The sequence below is a fragment of the Acomys russatus genome, chromosome 6 (genome assembly GCF_903995435.1).
Source record: "Acomys russatus chromosome 6, mAcoRus1.1, whole genome shotgun sequence".
Classification (NCBI taxonomy): domain Eukaryota; kingdom Metazoa; phylum Chordata; class Mammalia; order Rodentia; family Muridae; genus Acomys; species Acomys russatus.
In genome coordinates this window covers 16,261,867-16,279,670 of record NC_067142.1, presented here as the reverse complement: position 1 = coordinate 16,279,670, position 17,804 = coordinate 16,261,867, and positions in this window count along the sequence as shown.

The following is a 17,804-nucleotide window of genomic DNA, read 5'->3' as shown; positions in this document are numbered from 1 at the left end:
TTATCCACTCTTCTACTGAGGGACACTTAGGCTGTTTCCATGTTCTGGCTATTATGAATAAGGCTGCTATGAACATGGTTGAGCAAATTTTCTTGTTGTGTGCTGGAGCATCTTCTGGGTATATTCCAAGGAGTGGAATAGCTGGGTCTTGAGGAAGCCCTATTCCCATTTTTCTGAGATAGCACCAGATAGATTTCCAAAGTGGCTGTACTAGTTTGCATTCCCACCAGCAATGAAGAAGTGTTCCTCTCTCCCCACATCCTCGCCAGCATGTGGTGTCGCTTGAATTTTTGATCTTAGCCATTCTGATGGGTGTAAGATGGAATCTCAGAGTTGTTTTGATTTGCATTTCCCTGATGACTAAGGAGGTTGAGCATTTCTTTAAGTGTTTCTCAGCCATTTGATATTCCTCTGATGAGAATTCTCTGTTTAGTTCCAAGCCCCATTTCTCAATTGGGTTATTCGGTTTGGTGGTGTTTAATTTCTTGAGTTCTTATATATTTTGGATATTAGACCTTTGTCAGATGTAGGGTTGGTGAAGATTTTTTCCCAGTCTGTAGGCTGTCGCTTTGTTCTCTTGACAGTGTCTCCTGCCTTACAGAAGCTTCTCAGCCTCATGAGGTCCCATTTATTAATGGTTGACATTAAGGCCTGGGCCGTTGGTGTTCTGTTCAGGAAGTTGTCTCCTGTGCCAATATGTTCCAGGCTCTTTCCCACTTTTTTCTTCTAAGTGGAGTTAGTGTCTCTGGTTTTATGTTGAGGTCTTTAATCCACTTGGATTTGAGTTTTGTGCAAGGTGACAAATATGGGTCCAGTTTCATTTTTTTACACATAGACCTCCAGTTAGACCAGCACCATTTGTTGAAGATGCTATCCTTTTTCCATTGAATGGATTTGGCTTCTTTGTCAAAAATCAAGTGACCATATGTGTGTGGATTCATATCTGGGTCTTCGATTCGATTCCACTGATCAACCCGCCTGTTGCTGTGCCAGTACCATGCTGTTTTAAGTACTATTGCTTTATAGTACAGTTTGAGATCAGGTATCGAGATTCCTCCGGAGCATCTTTTATTGTACAAGATTGTTTTAGCTATTCTGGGTTTTTTGTTTTTCCATATGAAGTTCAGAATTGAACTTTCAATGTCTTTAAAAATTGTGTAGTTATTTTGATAGGGATTGCATTGAATCTGTAGATTGCTTTTGGTAGGATGGCCATTTTTACTATGTTAATTCTCCCGATCCATGAGCAAGGAAGATCACGCCATCTTCTCAGGTCATCTTCAATCTCTTTCTTCAGAGTTTTGAAATTTTTTCATACAAGTCCTTCACTTGCTTAGTTAGGGTAACTCCTAGATATTTTATATTGCTTGTGGCTAATGTGAAGGGTGTGGTTTTCCTAATTTCTTCCTCTGCAAAGCTTGTCATTTGTGTATAGGAAGGCTACAGACTTTTTTGAGTTAATTTTGTATCCAGCCAATTTGCTGAAGGTGTTTATCAGCTTTAGGAGTTCTCTGGTGGAGTTTTGAGGGTCACTTATGTACACTATCATATCATCTGCAAAGAGGGATAATTTGACTTCCTCCTTTCCCATTTGGATCCCCTTGATCTCCTTTTGTTGTCTTATTGCTCTGGCTAGAACTTCGAGTACTATATTGAAGAGATATGGAGAGAGTGGGCAGCCTTGCCTTGTTCCCGATTTGAGAGGAATTTCCTTGAGTATCTCACCATTTACTTTGATTTTGGCTATTGGCTTGCTGTATATAGCCTTTATTATGTTGAGGAAAGTGCCTTGTATCCCCGATCTCTCTAAAACTTTAAACATGAATGGGTGTTGAATTTTATCAAATGCTTTCTCTGCATCCAAGGAGATAATTCATGTGGTTTTTTATTTTCAGTTTGTTTATATGATGGATTACATTGATGGATTTCCGTATATTAAACCATCCCTGCATGCCTGGAATGAAGCCTACTTGGTCCATGATGAATGATATCTTTGATGTGCTCCTGTATTCGTTTTGCAAGTATTTTATTAGTATTTTTGCATCTATGTTCATAAGAGAAATTGGTCTGAAATTCTCTTTCTTTGTTGAGTCTTTGTGAGGTTTAGGTATCAATGAGACTATGGCCTCATAGAATGAATTTGGTAATTTTCCATCCATTTCTATCATTTAGAGTAGCTTGAAGAGTATCGGTATTAGCTCGCCCTTAAAGGTCTGGTAGAATTCTGCACTGAAACCATCTGGCCCTGGGCTTTTTTTGGTTGGGAGACCATCGATGATTGCTTCTATTTCTGTCGGGGAAATGGGACTATTTAGCTTGTTTATCTGTTCTTCACTCAACTTTGGCAAGTGAAATTGTTCAAGAAAATCGTCCATTTCCCTTAGATTTTCAAATTTTTGTGGCGTATATGCCTTCAAAGTAGGATCTTATGATTCTTTGAATTTCATTCAGTGTCTGTTGTTATGTCTCCCTTTTCATTTCTGATTTTGTTGATTTCAATACTGTCTCTCTGCCTTTTAGTTAGTTTGGCTAATGGTCTGTCTATCTTGTTGATTTTCTCAAAGAACCAGCTTTTGGTTTTGTTGATTCTTTGGACTGTTTTCTTAGTTTCTAATTTGTTAATTTCAGCCCTGAGTTTGATTATTTCCAGGCGTCTACTCCTCTTGGGTGTTTCTGCTTCTTTTTTTTTCTAGGGCTTCCAGTTGTGTTGTTAAGATGCTTATGTGCGATGTTTCCAATTTCTTTTTAAGGCACTTAGTGCTATGAATTTTCCTCTTAGCACTGCTTTCAATGTATCCCACAAATTTGGGTATGTTGTTTTCTTCATTTTCATTGAATTTCAGAAACTCCTTGATTTCTTTCTTTATTTCTTCCCTGACCCAGGTGTCATTTAGCAGAGAGTTGTTTAGTTTCCACGAACGTGTAGGCTTTTTGTTATTTCTGTTGTTGTTGAATTGCAGCCTAAGAGCATGGTGATCTGATAGGATACAAGGTATTATTTCAATCTCTTGTATCTATTGAGGCTTGCTTTGTGACCTACGATGTGATCAATTTTGGAGAAGGTTCCATGGGGTGCAGAGAAGAAGGTGTGTTCTTTCTTGTTTGGGTGAAAGGTTCTATAAATATCTGTTAGATCCATTTGACCCATGGCATTGGTTAATGATGTTATTTCTCGGCTTAGTTTCTGTTTCAATGACTTATCCTTCAGTGAGAGTGGGGTGTTGAAGTCTCCCACTATTATTGTGTGGGGATCGATGTGTGGTTTAAGCTTTTTTAGGAGATCTTTTACATATGTGGGTGCCCTTGTATTGGGAGCATAGATGTTCAGAATTGTGATGTCATCTTGGTTGACTTTACCTTTGATGAGTATGAAGTGTCCCTTCCTCATCCCTTTTGATTAATTTTGGTTGAAAGTCTATTTTGTTCGATACTAAAATGGCTACACCTGCTTGCTTCTTGTGACCATTTGCTTGGAATATTTTTTTCCAACCTTTTACCCTGAGGTAATGCCTTTCATTATGGGTGAGATGTGTTTCTTGGATGCAGAAGAATGTTGGGTCTTGTTTATGTACCCATTCGGTTAGTCTGTGTCTTTTTATTGGAGAATTGAGGCCATTGATGTTGAGAGATATTAATGACCAGTGACTGTTAAGAGTCTTAATTTTGATGTTGTTTCCAGTCGAGCGTTTGTGTAGTTGTGTTTTTGCCATGGATAGTTATCTATTTCCTGGGTAGTTTTGGTTGTAGCTTGACCCTTTGGGATGGAGTTTTCCTTCTAGTACCTTCTGTAAAGCTGGGTTTGTGGATAGGTACTGTTTGAATTTGTTTTTGTCATGGAATATTTTGTTTTCTCCATCAATGGTTATTGATAATTTTGCTGGGTAAAGTAGTCTGGCCTGGCATCTGTGTTCTCTTAGGGTTTGCAGGATCTCTGTCAGGCCCTTCTGGCTTTTATGGTCTCTGCTGAGAAGTCAGGTGTAATTCTGATAGGTTTACCATTAAATGTTATTTGGCCCTTTTCCCTTGCAGCTTTTAATATTTTTTCTTTGTTCTGCATGTTTTGTGTTTTGATTATTATGTGGCGGGCAGTTTTTCTTTTTCTGGTCAATTCTATTTGGTGTTCTGTAGGCCTCTTGTATGTTTATAGGCATCTCTTTCTTTAGATTGGGGAAATTTTCTTCTATGATTTTGTTGAGAATAGTTTCTGGCCCTGGAGTCTGATGTCTTCTCTTTCTTCAATGCCTATTATCCGCAAATTTCTTCTTTTCATGGTGTCCTTAATTTCTTGGATGTTTTGTGTCAGGAGTTTTCCAGATTTGGCATTTTCTTTAATGGTTGATTCAATATCTGTGATTGTATCTTCTAGCCCTGAGATTCGTTCTTCCATCTCTTGGATTCTGTTAGAAAAGCTCACCTCTGTGTTGCTCGCCTTCTTCTCTGAGGTCTCACGTTCTCGTTTTTCTTCTGTCTGTGTGTTTATCATTGAATCCATTTTCATTTTCAGATCTTGAACTGATTTTTTGATTTCTTTCATCTGATTTTTTGTATATTCCTGAGTTTCTTCCATTGCCTCTTTATAGGTCTTCAGAGCTTGAACCGTTTTATTTATTTCTTTCATCTGGTTTGTTTGCATTTTCCTGCAATTTTTCCAGTTCCACTCTATGTGCTTCTTTTATGTCTCTCACCTGTTTGTCTGCGTCTTCCTGCATTTGATTACGAATTTTATTTGTTTCCTCCATTATCATCCTCATTACTAAGGATTTGAGGTCATTTTCTTGTATTTCCATTGTATTTGAGTTCTCTGGGTGTTTTCTTTGGGATAGCTGGAAACTGGAGACGCCATGTTGTTTTGGGGTTTTTTGCGTATGCTTTTTCGTTGTCCTTAGACATCTTGCCGTCTTTGTTTTGTTGGGTAGCTTCCAGAGTTGAATGGAGGGTGTCTGATGATAGATTCACTTGTTTTCTTACGATTTCCCTAGGCTGCGAGCTCAAAGCTTCACTGGTGTGGATGTTAGGAGGTTAGCCCTGTTGTTCTGGTCTCTCACAGCCAGTGATCCTCAGTCCCTCTCTGCTGTGGATCCTGCAATTGTTCTGGGTTTCTGAATGAGCGTTGGGTCAGGCCAAGGTATCCACAGCCTTCTGTGTTCCCTGCCAAGTCCAGCCAGGAGCACTGGGACCGAACCACGGGCAGAACTCAGCTAGATTCTCAGGGCCAGACCGTCTGCCAAGCTCAGCTAGGATTTTGGGCCCAAAATGCACACAGGGCCAGCCAGAATTTTGGGCTGGGACTACGCACCAAGCTTCACTAGGGTCCTTTTGGCCCAAAAGTGTCGTGCAGTGGTCAGTTATTGACTCAGGGCCCGAACTGACCACCAATCTCAGCCAGGAATTCTGGATTCAAAATGCACACTGTGTCCAACCAGAGTCTTAGAGCTGGTGGAACCGAGAGCTCTGTCCAGCCTGCGCCACAGCAGGAGAAATGCGGCTGCTTTGAGTGTAGCGCCAGTGGTGGAACAAGTGCTCCACCCAGACTGTGTCACCGCAGGGGAGCTGCTGCTGAGCTGAGGCGGTGCCTAGGATGGAACTGAGCACGTCATCAAGCCTGCGCCACAGCTGGAGAACTGCGGCTGCTCTGAGTTAGCGCCAATGGTGGAACCAAGTGCTCTGCCCAATGTGTCACTGCTGGGGAGCTGCCACTGAGCTGAGTGGTGGCGCCTAGCATGGAACTGAGTGCTAGGCCAGGCCTGCGCCACAGCAGGAGAACCTGCAGCAGGAGAACTGCAGCTGCTCTGAGTTAGCGCCTGTGGTGAAACCAAGTGCTCCGCCCAGACTGTGTCACCGCAGGGGAGCTGCCGCTGAGCTGAGGTGCTGCCTAGTGTGGAGCAGCGTGGTCAACTAAGCCTGCGCCACAGCAGGGGAGCTGTGGCTGGAGCTGAGTTAGTGCCTCAGGCAGAATTGCTTGCTAGGCCGGGCCAGTACCCGGGACTCTCGGGCCGAACTGTCCGCCGAGTCCAGTCTGGGTCCAAAGGCTCCACGCGACCCAAATCCTGCCCCGATTCCCTCTCCCGCAGCAACTCCCACCAGCCACCACACCAATCGCCTCCACCAGAAGGTTATGACCTGCAAACCTCAGCCGCCGCTGCTGGTGCCGCTGCCTCTGCCGCTGCTGCTCCGATCAGAGAAAAACCACGCCCCTCCGTGTGCAGGGGCACACAGGTCCTCCGCACCCTGGTTCCTCCGAACCGTGGAGCACTCCCGCTGCCGTGATGTTCGGACCTCGGTGTTCCTGGCTCAGAAATCTGTGCAATTCCCTGAATTGTTCACTGGAGCCTCCAAACGCGGTCCACACTGCTCGCTGCCATCTTGGATTCCTCCAATTTCTTTATAAAGGCACTTAGTGTTATAAATTTTCCTCTTAGAACAGCTTTCATGTGTCCCAAAAATGTTGTTATGCTGTTCTTCTATTTTTGTTGAATTTCAGGAAGTCCTTAATCTCTTTTTTAATTTATTCTCTGACTCAGTTGTCAATAAGTAGAGAGTTGTTTATTTTCCATGTCTGTGTACGTTTTTTGTTATTTCTGTTGTTGTTGAAATCAAGGTTTAGACCATGGTGATCTGATAGGATACAAGGTATTGTTTCAATCTTCTTGACTCTGTTGAGCCTTGCTTTCTGACTTTTTTATTCTGTTTTTTTTTATTAATTTATTCTTGTTATATCTCAATGTTTATCCTATCCCTTGTATCCTCCCATTCTTCGCTCCCTCCAATTTTCCCATTATCCACCTCCACTATGACGTTTCCTGAGAGGGATTGCCTCCCCCTGTATATGTTCATAGGGTATCAAGTCTCTTCTTGGCAACCTGCTCTCCTTCTCTGAGTGCCACCAGGTCTCCCCCTCCAGGGGACATGGTCAAATGAGAGGCACCAGAATAGTGAGAAAGTCATATCCTACTCTCCACTCAATTGTAGAGATGTTCTGACCATTGGCTAGATCTGGGGTAGGGGTTTGAAGTTTACTACTTGTTTGTCCTTGGCTGGTGCCTTAGTTTGAGCGGGACCCCTAGGCCCAAATCTGCCTCTCAAATTGTTCTACTTGTAGGTTTCAAGGACCCTCTGGATCCATCTACTTTGCTATTCTCCCATGCGTCTCTCATTTAGAGTCCCAATAGGATGTCCTCCCCTCTGTCCCAGTTTCTTGGTAAGTGAAGGCTTTCATGGGACATGCCCCTTGGGCTAGTATGCAGATATAGTGAGTATATACCATTTGATTCTTTCTGCTTCTGGGTTAACTACCTCATTATGATCATTTCGCTAGCCATTATCACAATTTCGGGAATTCCTTGCTTTTAATAGCTGAGTAGTATTCCATAGTGTATATGTACCAGAGTTTCTTTATCCATTCCTCTACTGAGGGACACTTAGGCTGTTTCCATGTTCTGGCTATTATGAATAAGGCTTGCTATGAACATGGTTGAGTAAATTTTTTGTTGTGTGCTAGAGCATCTTCTGGTATATTCCAAGGAGTGGAATAGCTGGGTCTTGAGGAAGCCCTCTTCCCATTTTTCTGAGATAGCACCAGATAGATTTCCAAAGTGACTGTACTAGTTTGCATTCCCACCAGCAATGAAAGAGTGTTACTCTCTCCCTACATCCTCAACAGCATGTGGTGTTGCTTGAATTTTTGATCTTAGCCATTCTGATGGGTGTAAGATGGAATCTCAGAGTTGTTTTGATTTGCATTTTCCTGATGACTAAAGAGGTTGAGCATTTCTTTAAGTGTTTCTCAGCCATTTGATATTCCGCTGTTGAGAATTCTCTGATTAGTTCCAAGCCCCATTTCTCAATAGGGTTATTGGGTCTGGTGGTGTTTAATTTCTTGAGTTCTTTATATATTTTGGATATTAGACCTTTGTCAGATGTAGGGTTGGTGAAGATCATTTCCCAGTCTGTAGGCTGTCGCTTTGTCCTCTTGACAGTGTCTCCTGCTTTACAGTAGCTTCTCAGCCTCATGAGGTCCCATTTATTAATGGTTGACATTAGGGCCTGGCCGTTGGTGTTCTGTTCAGGGAGTTGTTTCAGTGCCAATATGTTCCAGGCTCTTTCCCACTTTTTTTCTAAGTGACTTAGGTCTCTGGTTTTATGTTGAGGTCTTTAATGCACTTGGATTTGAGTTTTGTGCAAGGTGACAAATATGGGTCCAGTTTCATTTTTTTACACATAGACCTCCAGTTATACCAGCACCATTTAGAGAAGACGCTATCCTTTTTCCATTGAATGGATTTGGCTTCTTTGTCAAAAATCAAGTGACCGTATGTGTGTGGATTCATATCTGGGTCTTCAATTCGATTCCACATATCAATCAGCCTGCTTCTGTGCCAGTACCATGCTGTTTTAATTACTGTTGCTTTATAGTACAGTTTGAGATCAAGTATGGAGATTCCTCATACTTGTTGAGAAATTATTCTCAACAAAATCATAGAAGAAAATTTCCCCAATCTAAAGAAAGAAATGCCTATAAACATACAAGAGGCCAACAGAATACCAAATAGAATTGACCAGAAAAGAAAAACTGCCCGCCACATAATAATCAAAACACAAAACATGCAGAACAAAGAAAAATATTAAAAGCTGCAAGGGAAAAGGGCCAAATAACATTTAATGGTAAACCTATCAAAATTACACCCGACTTCTCGCAGAGACCATAAAAGCCAGAAGGGCCTGGACAGAGATCCTGCAAACCCCTAAGAGACCACAGATGCCAGGCCAGACCTACTTTACCCAGCAAAACTATCAATAACCATTGATGGAGAAAACAAAATATTCCATGACAAAAACAAATTCAAACAGTACCTATCCACAAATCTAGGTTTACGGAAGGTACTAGAAGGAAAAACTCAATCCCAAAGGGTCAAGCTACAACCAAAACTACCCAGGAAAGAGATAACTATCCCATGGCAAAAACACAACTACACAAACGCTCGACTGGAAACAACATCAAAATTAGACTCTTAACGTCACTGGTCATTAATATCTCTCAACATCAATGGCCTCAATTCTCCAAAAAAGACACAGACTAACTGAATGGACATAAACAAGATCCAACATTCTTCTGCATTCAAGAAACACATCTCACCCATAATGAAAGGCATTACCTCAGGGTAAAAGGTTGGAAAAAAATATTCCAAGCAAATGGTCAAAAGAAGCAAGCAGGCGTAGCCATTTTAGTAACGAACAAAATAGACTTGCAACCAAAATTAATCGAAAGGGATGAAGAAGGATACTTCATACTCATCAAAGGTAAAGTCAACCAAGATGACATCACAATTCTGAACATCTATGCTCCCAATACAAGGACACCCACATTTGTAAAAGATTTCCTAAAAAAGCTTAAACCACACATCGATCCCCACACAATAATAGTGGGAGACTTCAACACCCCACCCTCACTGAAGGATAAGTCATTGAAACCGAAACTAAGCCGAGAAATAACATCATTAACCAATGCCAGGGTCAATGGATCTAACAGATATCTATAGAACCTTTCACCCAAACAAGAAAGAATACAGCTTCTTCTCTGCACCCCATGGAACCTTCTTCAAAATTAATCCCATCGTAGGTCACGAAGCAAGCCTCAATAGATACAAGAGGATCTGATCCTATCAGATCACCATGCTCTTAGGCTGCAATTCAACAACAATAGAAATAACAAAAAGCCTACACGTACGTGGAAACTATGCAACTCTCTGCTAAATGACACCTCAGTTAGGGAAGGAATGAAGAAAAAAATCAAGGATTTTCTGAAATTCAATGAAAAGGAAAGAACAACATACCCAAATTTGTGGGATAAATTGAAGGCAGAGACCTAAGAGGAAAATTCATAGCACTAAGTGCCTTTAAAAAGAAATTGGAAACATCGCACATAAGCATCTTAACGACACAACTGGAACCCTAAAAAAAAAAGAAGCAGAAACACCCAAGAGGAGTAGACTCCTGGAAATAATCAAACTCAGGGCTGAAATTAACAAGTTAGAAATTAAGAAAACAGTCCAAAGAATCAACCAAACCAAGAGCTGGTTGTTTGAGAAAATCAACAAGATAGACAGACCGTTAGCCAAACTAACTAAAAGGTAGAGAGACAGTATTGAAATCAACAAAATCAGAAATGAAAAGGGAGACATAACAAAAGACACTGAAGAACTAAAAAGAATCATAAGATCCTACTTTGAAGGCTTATACGCCACAAAATTTGAAATTCTACGGGAAATGTACGATTTTCTTGATCAATTTCACTTGCCAAAGCTGAGTGAAGAAACAGAAAACAAGCCAAATAGTCCCCATTTCCCTAGAAATAGAGCAATCATCGATGGTCTTCCAACCAAAAAAAGCCCAGGGCCAGATGGTTTCAGTGCAGAATTCTACCAGACCTTCAAGGGTGAGCTAATACTGATACTATTCAACCTACTCCAAAAGATAGAAATGGATGGAAAATTACCAAATTCATTCTATGAGCCCATAGTCTCATTGATACCTAAACCTCACAAAGACTCAACAAAAAAAGAGAATTTCAGACCAATTTCTCTTATGAACATAGATGCAAAAATACTAAATAAAATACTTTCAAAACGATTACAGGAACACATCAAAGTATCTTTCATCATGACCAAGTTGGCTTCATTCCAGGCATGCAGGGATGGTTTAATATATGGAAATCCATCAATGTAATCCACCATATAAACAAACTAAAAATAAAAAAAACCACATGATCATCTCCTTGAATGCAGAGAAAGCATTTGATAAAATTCAACACCCATTCATGTTTAAAGTTTTAGAGGAGCTTACAAGGCGCTTTCCTCAACAAATAAAAGCTATATACAGCAAGCCAATAGCCAAAATCAAAGTAAATGTGATACTCAAGGAAATTCCTCTCAAATCGGGAACAAGGCAAGGCTGCCACTCTCCATATCTCTTCAATATAGTATTCGAAGTTCTAGCCAGAGCAATAAGACAACAAAAGGAAGTCAAGGTTATCCAAATGGGAAAGGAGGAGTCAAATTATCCCTATTTGCAGATGATATGATAGTGTACATACGTGACCCTCAAAATTCCACCAGAGAACTCCTACAGCTGATAAACACCTTCAGCAAATTGGCTGGATACAAAATTAACTCAAAAAAGTCTAGCCTTCCTATACACAAATGACAAGCTTGCAGAGGAAGAAATTAGGAAAACCCACACCCTTCACATTAGCCACAAGCAATATAAAATATCTAGGAGTTACCCTAACTAAACAAGTGAAGGACTTGTATGAAAAAAATTTCAAAACTCTGAAGAAAGAGATTGAAGATGACCTGAGAAGATGAAATGATCTTCCTTGCTCATGGATCGGGAGAATTAACATAGTAAAAATGGCCATCCTGTCAAAGGCAATCTATAGATTCAATGCAATCCCTATCAAAATACCTACACAATTTTTTAAGACATTGAAAGTTCAATTCTGAACTTCATATGGAAAAAACAAAAAAACCCAGAATAGCTAAAACAATCTTGTACAATAAAAGGTGCTCCGGAGGAATCTCCATACCTGATCTCAAACTGTACTATAAAGCAATAGTAATTAAAACAGCATGGTACTGGCACAGCAACAGGCTGGTTGATCAGTGGAATTGAATCGAAGACCCAGATATGAATCCACACACATATGGTCACTTGATTTTTGACAAAGAAGCCAAATCCATTCAATGGAAAAAGGATAGCATCTTCAACAAATGGTGCTGGTCTAACTGGAGGTCTATGTGTAAAAAAATGCAACTGGACCCATATTTGTCCCTTGCACAAAACTCAAATCAAAGTGGATCAAAGACCTCAACATAAAACCAGAGACACTAAGCCACTTAGAGGAAAAAGTGGGAAAGAGCCTGGAACATATTGGCAGTGAAGACAACTTCCTGAACAGAACACACCAATGGCTCAGGCCTTAATGTCAACCATTAATAAATGGGACCTCATGAGGCTGAGAAGCTTCTGTAAGGCAGGAGACACTGCCAAGAGAACAAAGCGACAGCCTACAGACTGGGAAAAGTTCTTCACCAACCCTACATCTGACAAAGGTCTAATACCAAAATATATAAAGAACTCAAGAAATTAAACACCACCAAACTGAATAACCCCATTGAGAAATGGGGCTTGGAACTAAACAGAGAATTCTCAACAGAGGAGTATCAAATGGCTGAGAAAACACTTAAAGAAATGCTCACCCCTTAGTCATCAGGGAAATGCAAATCAAAACAACTCTGAGATTACATCTTACACCCCAGAATGGCTAAGATCAAAAATTCAAGCGACACCACATGCTGGCGAGGATGTGGGGAGAGAGAGGAAAACTCCTTCTGCTGGTGGAAATGCAAACTAGTACAGCCACTTTGGAAATCTATCTGGTGCTATCTCAGAAAAATGGGAATAGGGCTTCCTCAAGACCCAGCTATTCCACTCCTTGGAATTTACCCAGAAGATGCTCCAGTACACAACAAGAAAATTTGCTCAACCATGTTCATAGCAGCCTTATTCATAATAGCCAGAACATGGAAACAGCCTAAGTGTCCCTCAGTAGAAGAGTGGATAAAGAAACTCTGGTACATATACACTATGGAATACTACTCAGCTATTAAAACACAAGGAATTCCCGAAATCTGTGGATAAATGGATTGAGCTAGAAATGATCATAATGAGTGAGTTAACCCAGAAGCAGAAAGACTCAAATGGTATATGCTCACTTATATCTGCATACTAGCCAAGGGGCATGTCCCACGAAAGCCTTCACTTACCAGGAAACTGGGACAGAGGGGAGGGCATCCTATTGGGACTCTAAATGAGAGACACATGGGAGAATAGCAAAATAAAAGGATACAGAGGGTCCTAGAAATCTACAAGTAGAACAATCTGAGAGGCAGATTTGGGCTCAGGGGTCCCACTCAAACTAAGGCACCAGCCAAGGACAATACAGGAGGTAAACTTTAAACCCCTTCCCAGGTCTAGCCAATGGTCAGAATATTCTCCACCGTTGAGTGGAGAGTGTGATACGACTTTCTCACGTACTCTGGTGCCTCACATTTGATCACGTCTCCTGGAGGGGGAGACCTGGTGGCACTCAGAGGAAGGACAGCAGGTAGCCAAGAAGAGACTTGATACCATATGAGAATATACAGGGGGAGGTAATCCCCGTCAGGAACAGTCATAGGGAAGGGGAATAAGGGGAAAATGAGGGTGGGGGGGGCGGAGGGAGGAATGGGAGGATACAAGGAATGGGATAAACATTAAAATGTAACAAGAATAAATTAATAAAAAGAAAAATGAAGCTCCAAAAAAATGAATAAACATAAACATTAAGTGATAAAGACAAAAAAAAAAAAAAAAAAAAAAAAAAAAAAAAAAAGAAAAGAAAACACCTTTAGTCACTGAACCATCCCATTATCTCTTGGAAGATGTTAATTTTCCTAATGTGTTTTAAGTCATATTTTCAATATTTCTAAATGTTTCTTTCATAGTTAGCAATGTTGCATACCACATGCTTTGATTAGCCATTCCTTTATCAGTGTGTATCCTTTCTTAAAGGTATAGGATGCTTTAGCTTCTACTAGGTGGTCAAAAGTGTACCAGATACATTAGTGGTTGTTGCCTGACTTAATAAAAATTCAGTATTTTAAAATTGCAATTAGAAGATAATATTCAGAAAGTAAATCCCTAAGATAATAATCCTAAACCATGAAACTGATCAATTTACTCAGCTCCTTGTTTGCTGGCAGAAGATTTGTTTGGAGTGTGGTGCAAATTAGGCTTTGTCACCTAGAACAGAAATATTTGCAAACACGTGTGTCAATACATGTAATTAAAAACTTACTTTGTGAAGTTTAATACAGAGAGTATTTAATCAAGCCAATAGCATTATAATACACAAAATACAGTAATATCTTCATTTGTTCAAATAATGATACCAAGGAAATACACTGATATTTATGCAATACAGAACCACAACAAAAATAATTCTGGATACATGATATATATAAATAAATCTGGTGTCCCATATTTGACCATGTCCACTGACTGGGAAGGCCTGGTGGCACTCAGAGGAAGGACAGTAGGCTACCAAGAAGAGACCTGATACCCTTTGAGCATATACAGGGGGAGGAGGTCCTCCTCAGTCACAGTCATAGGGGAGGGGAGTAAGAGGAAACTGAGAGGGAGGGAGGAATGCAAGGATACAAGAGATGGCATAGCAATTGAGATATTATAGGAATAAATTAATAAAATATAAAAAATTAGTAAATCATAACAAATAAATCTAAAAACAATAATTTGCAAGAACAAAAATTGCTTTCTACAAAGTCTGTACAGTATGATATCCTTTCTCATATCTAGGGGATGCATTTATTTGTACCCATGTACACACCACCATAGTCTGACTCATGCTTTCATAGGCATCAAGATACAATTCAAAGATAGAGAGGTCACAGTATTCAAACAAGTTTTTGCTGTGGTAGAAAAGATAGTAAATAATATGTGAATCTTATGAATAAGTACAACAAAATAAATTTGGGGGGCATTAAATTCAAACAACATACATCTTAAAGTATATTTTACTATTTTCTCTATTTCAATTGGTTTGAAGTAACTTCTCAAATAGAGAAGAATGCATCCTATTAGACAAACATTTGATTAATAAATTTGTTTGAATTCTAATAATTTCTTTACAAAGATAAAACTTCACTTTAAAAAATTCTGAGTCTATGAGAGTTAAATTTGCTTTCAAATGAGCATTTCTAAATGTAATAATTATGAAAAGTAGATGTTTTAAAATAAATGACCCAGAATTTTTAGTCATATAGAATAAAAGTAAGGGCTGGAGAGGTGGCTTGTTAAGAGTGTTTGAGGCTTTCTTCTCTAGCACCCATGCCAGGAAGCAAAAAGTTGCTTATTACTCCATATCTATGGGATCTGACACCCCTGTTTGGCCTCAATAGGTACTGCACTCATGTACACACACACACACACAACAGTTAATGAAAAACAATAAATTTATTTCAAACTTGAAACATCTTTTCAACTATTGTCTCAGAACTTTGATTATATTTAATGTTTTCGTTAGCAAATATAAGCTTAATAAAAACACATTTTTTCTGTATTATTTAATTAAACTTAAGTTGCTTGAATTAAAAGTTACAATGGTGAGAGTATATGACAGGATGTGCAAATGTGACAGGATTTGAACACTGCATTGGTAGGATACAGTGAGAACCAGATTTACACATGATATTTGTTAAATTGTATGGATTACTTTTTGTTTTGCAATTGGTAATCTATTACTAACATGAATTTCAGAGTGCGTAAATGCAAATCACCACTCAAAGAATGAATGTCCTCATTTTATATATTTTATTGAGGTCAAGAGAGATGAGTAAGAGGTTAGGAGCACATCTGCATGTCCAGAAGACCCCCATTAGGTTACAGAGCACCTACAAGAAGACCTACAACCACTTCTTACTCCACATTTAGAGAATCCAAAGCCCTCTTTTGGTCTCTACATGCCAATATTCATGTGGAATTCTCACACACATACATAGGCACACATATCCGTAGCTAAGAATAATAAAAATAAGTATTTAAGAATATTCTTTAGTCTCTACTGTAAGGAAATATCTTAAATAAATGAACATAGTAATGGCATGATGTTTTGTGAAGTAAATGAGAGAAAGAACAGACATTTAGCAAATGGAATAAGTTGGAAAGATTTATTTTATACACACAACACAAAAACCCATGAACTTACTTGATTATATTAAAGGCCGAAAAGATGTAATATAAGTTGTGGGAGGGTGCAGTCATGTGTGCCACTCATAAAAACTAGAATATAGAAAGCTATGAAAAGAAAATGTGAAAACAAAAAAACTGTGAGCTAAGAACATGGACATTATGTTTAGAAAGTATAGCATCTGAATGTGAATTCAATATTCATAAAGTTTACATTCATAGAATTCAGTGAAATTCCATTTCACAGTCATATTGACTGCCTATGCTACACTTCTAAAATGAGAGATTTCTCTTTAGAGTTAAGAAGATGAAATGCATACAAAACTGCTCTCTGCGAGTTGTTGGGGAATCCTTTGAGTCCTTTTCTATGGCAAGATCACTTTTTCTTTTATTCTGTGATGTTGCCAGGGCATATGTGAAGCAACATCTATTCACTCCATTTAGGGCACCAATGGCTACATCAAAGGAATGATTCCTCCTAATGATGGGAGTCATTAGAGTTCACTGGGTGTGCATGCCTCAGTTTAAGGCTTTGGTTATACTCCCACCATGAAAAGTATTTAATATATACAGTAAATGAAGCATTGTGTTTAATACTTGGAATAATTATTTGTTGAGGGCATGCTATATATGTTGCCTGAGTAGGTAGTTAATAAAAATGAATATATGCCCCTGTTTTACAGACATTTACAAATAAACAGCACACACAAATTATGTAGTAGGGACAAGATTAAGGGGGTAAAGTGAATTAATTGACAATGGACCATTTACAGAAATAAAGCGGTTAACAATGCAAAAGACAGAAATATGACTGAAGACAAGGCAATTGAAGATAGCACAGAAAGGGACATAATGATACTGGTTGCAAAATGGTTTTTAACTTGGCTACAATTATACATTTCATGGTATAGAAATCATGCATATTACCACATTTTTTATTACACAATTTGACTGTTTTTCTCAGATTTCATCTTGAAAAATCTGGAATCAACTAAAATGCAAGCCACTGTTTAATTATGTGAAGGATTCACATGATTAGATGGAGTGGGGAGAGCCAGATGTGGTGACTTGTGCTTTAGTCAGATGCAGGTGTGTTACTGTAAGTTCTAGGCTATCCTGGTCTTCACGAAAAGTGCCAGGACAACCTCAGGTAGATATAGAGTCCCTTCTAAAAAGAAAAAAAGAAGGGGGAAGGAAGAATGGGAGGGAGGGAGGGAGGAAGGAAGAAAGGTAGGAAAGAAAGAATGAAGGAAGAAGGGAAGGTGGGGGATTGATGGAGGGAGAAAGGAAATAAATAAGGATCGAAGGGATTACAGAAAGAGAAATCAAGGAAAAGGAAAAGAAGAAAAAATAGATCAATCCAGGGGAAGGAAGCCTGATGAATAATTATTAGTGTGATGCAATTAGCTTATTTTCAACCAACTATTTACCCATCTAAGGACACACAGAGACTATGATTTATTAAAATACCCTGGAGCACAATACTGTGCAATTATTACTCCATTCTAAACTTCCAAGCTGGGCTGGAGGTTTAGCCAAAATCTTTATCATACTTGCCTTTTTTTAACCCTCCATTTCACTTTTCCTGATGCTTCCTAGACCTGTCCTCATGCTTCAATCCCTTACTCCCTCTCATTTTCTCCTCCTCTGTCTGGACCCTGGTGTAAAATGGGGAGTCATATGGAGACTGACCTGCCTGTCAACTGCATCTGAGAAGAGGGTATAACTCCCCTCCATGCATTGTCTTTAGTTGATGCATCAGTCCCTGCAGGCTCCCTGGGTTCAGATTTTTTGGATTTGTTTGTCTCCTTGTGGAACTCCTGTCCCCTCCAGGCCTTGTATGTCCTAACTCTTCCATAAGACTCCCTGGGCTTTGCCCAAAGTTTAACTGTGAGTCTCAGCATCTGCTTATAACCCCTGCTGGGTGGAGGTTTTTCAGAGGACAAATAAGGTAGGCGTGGACCTGTTCCCTCTCTTCAACTGCTTCTGGAGTGTACTCTGTT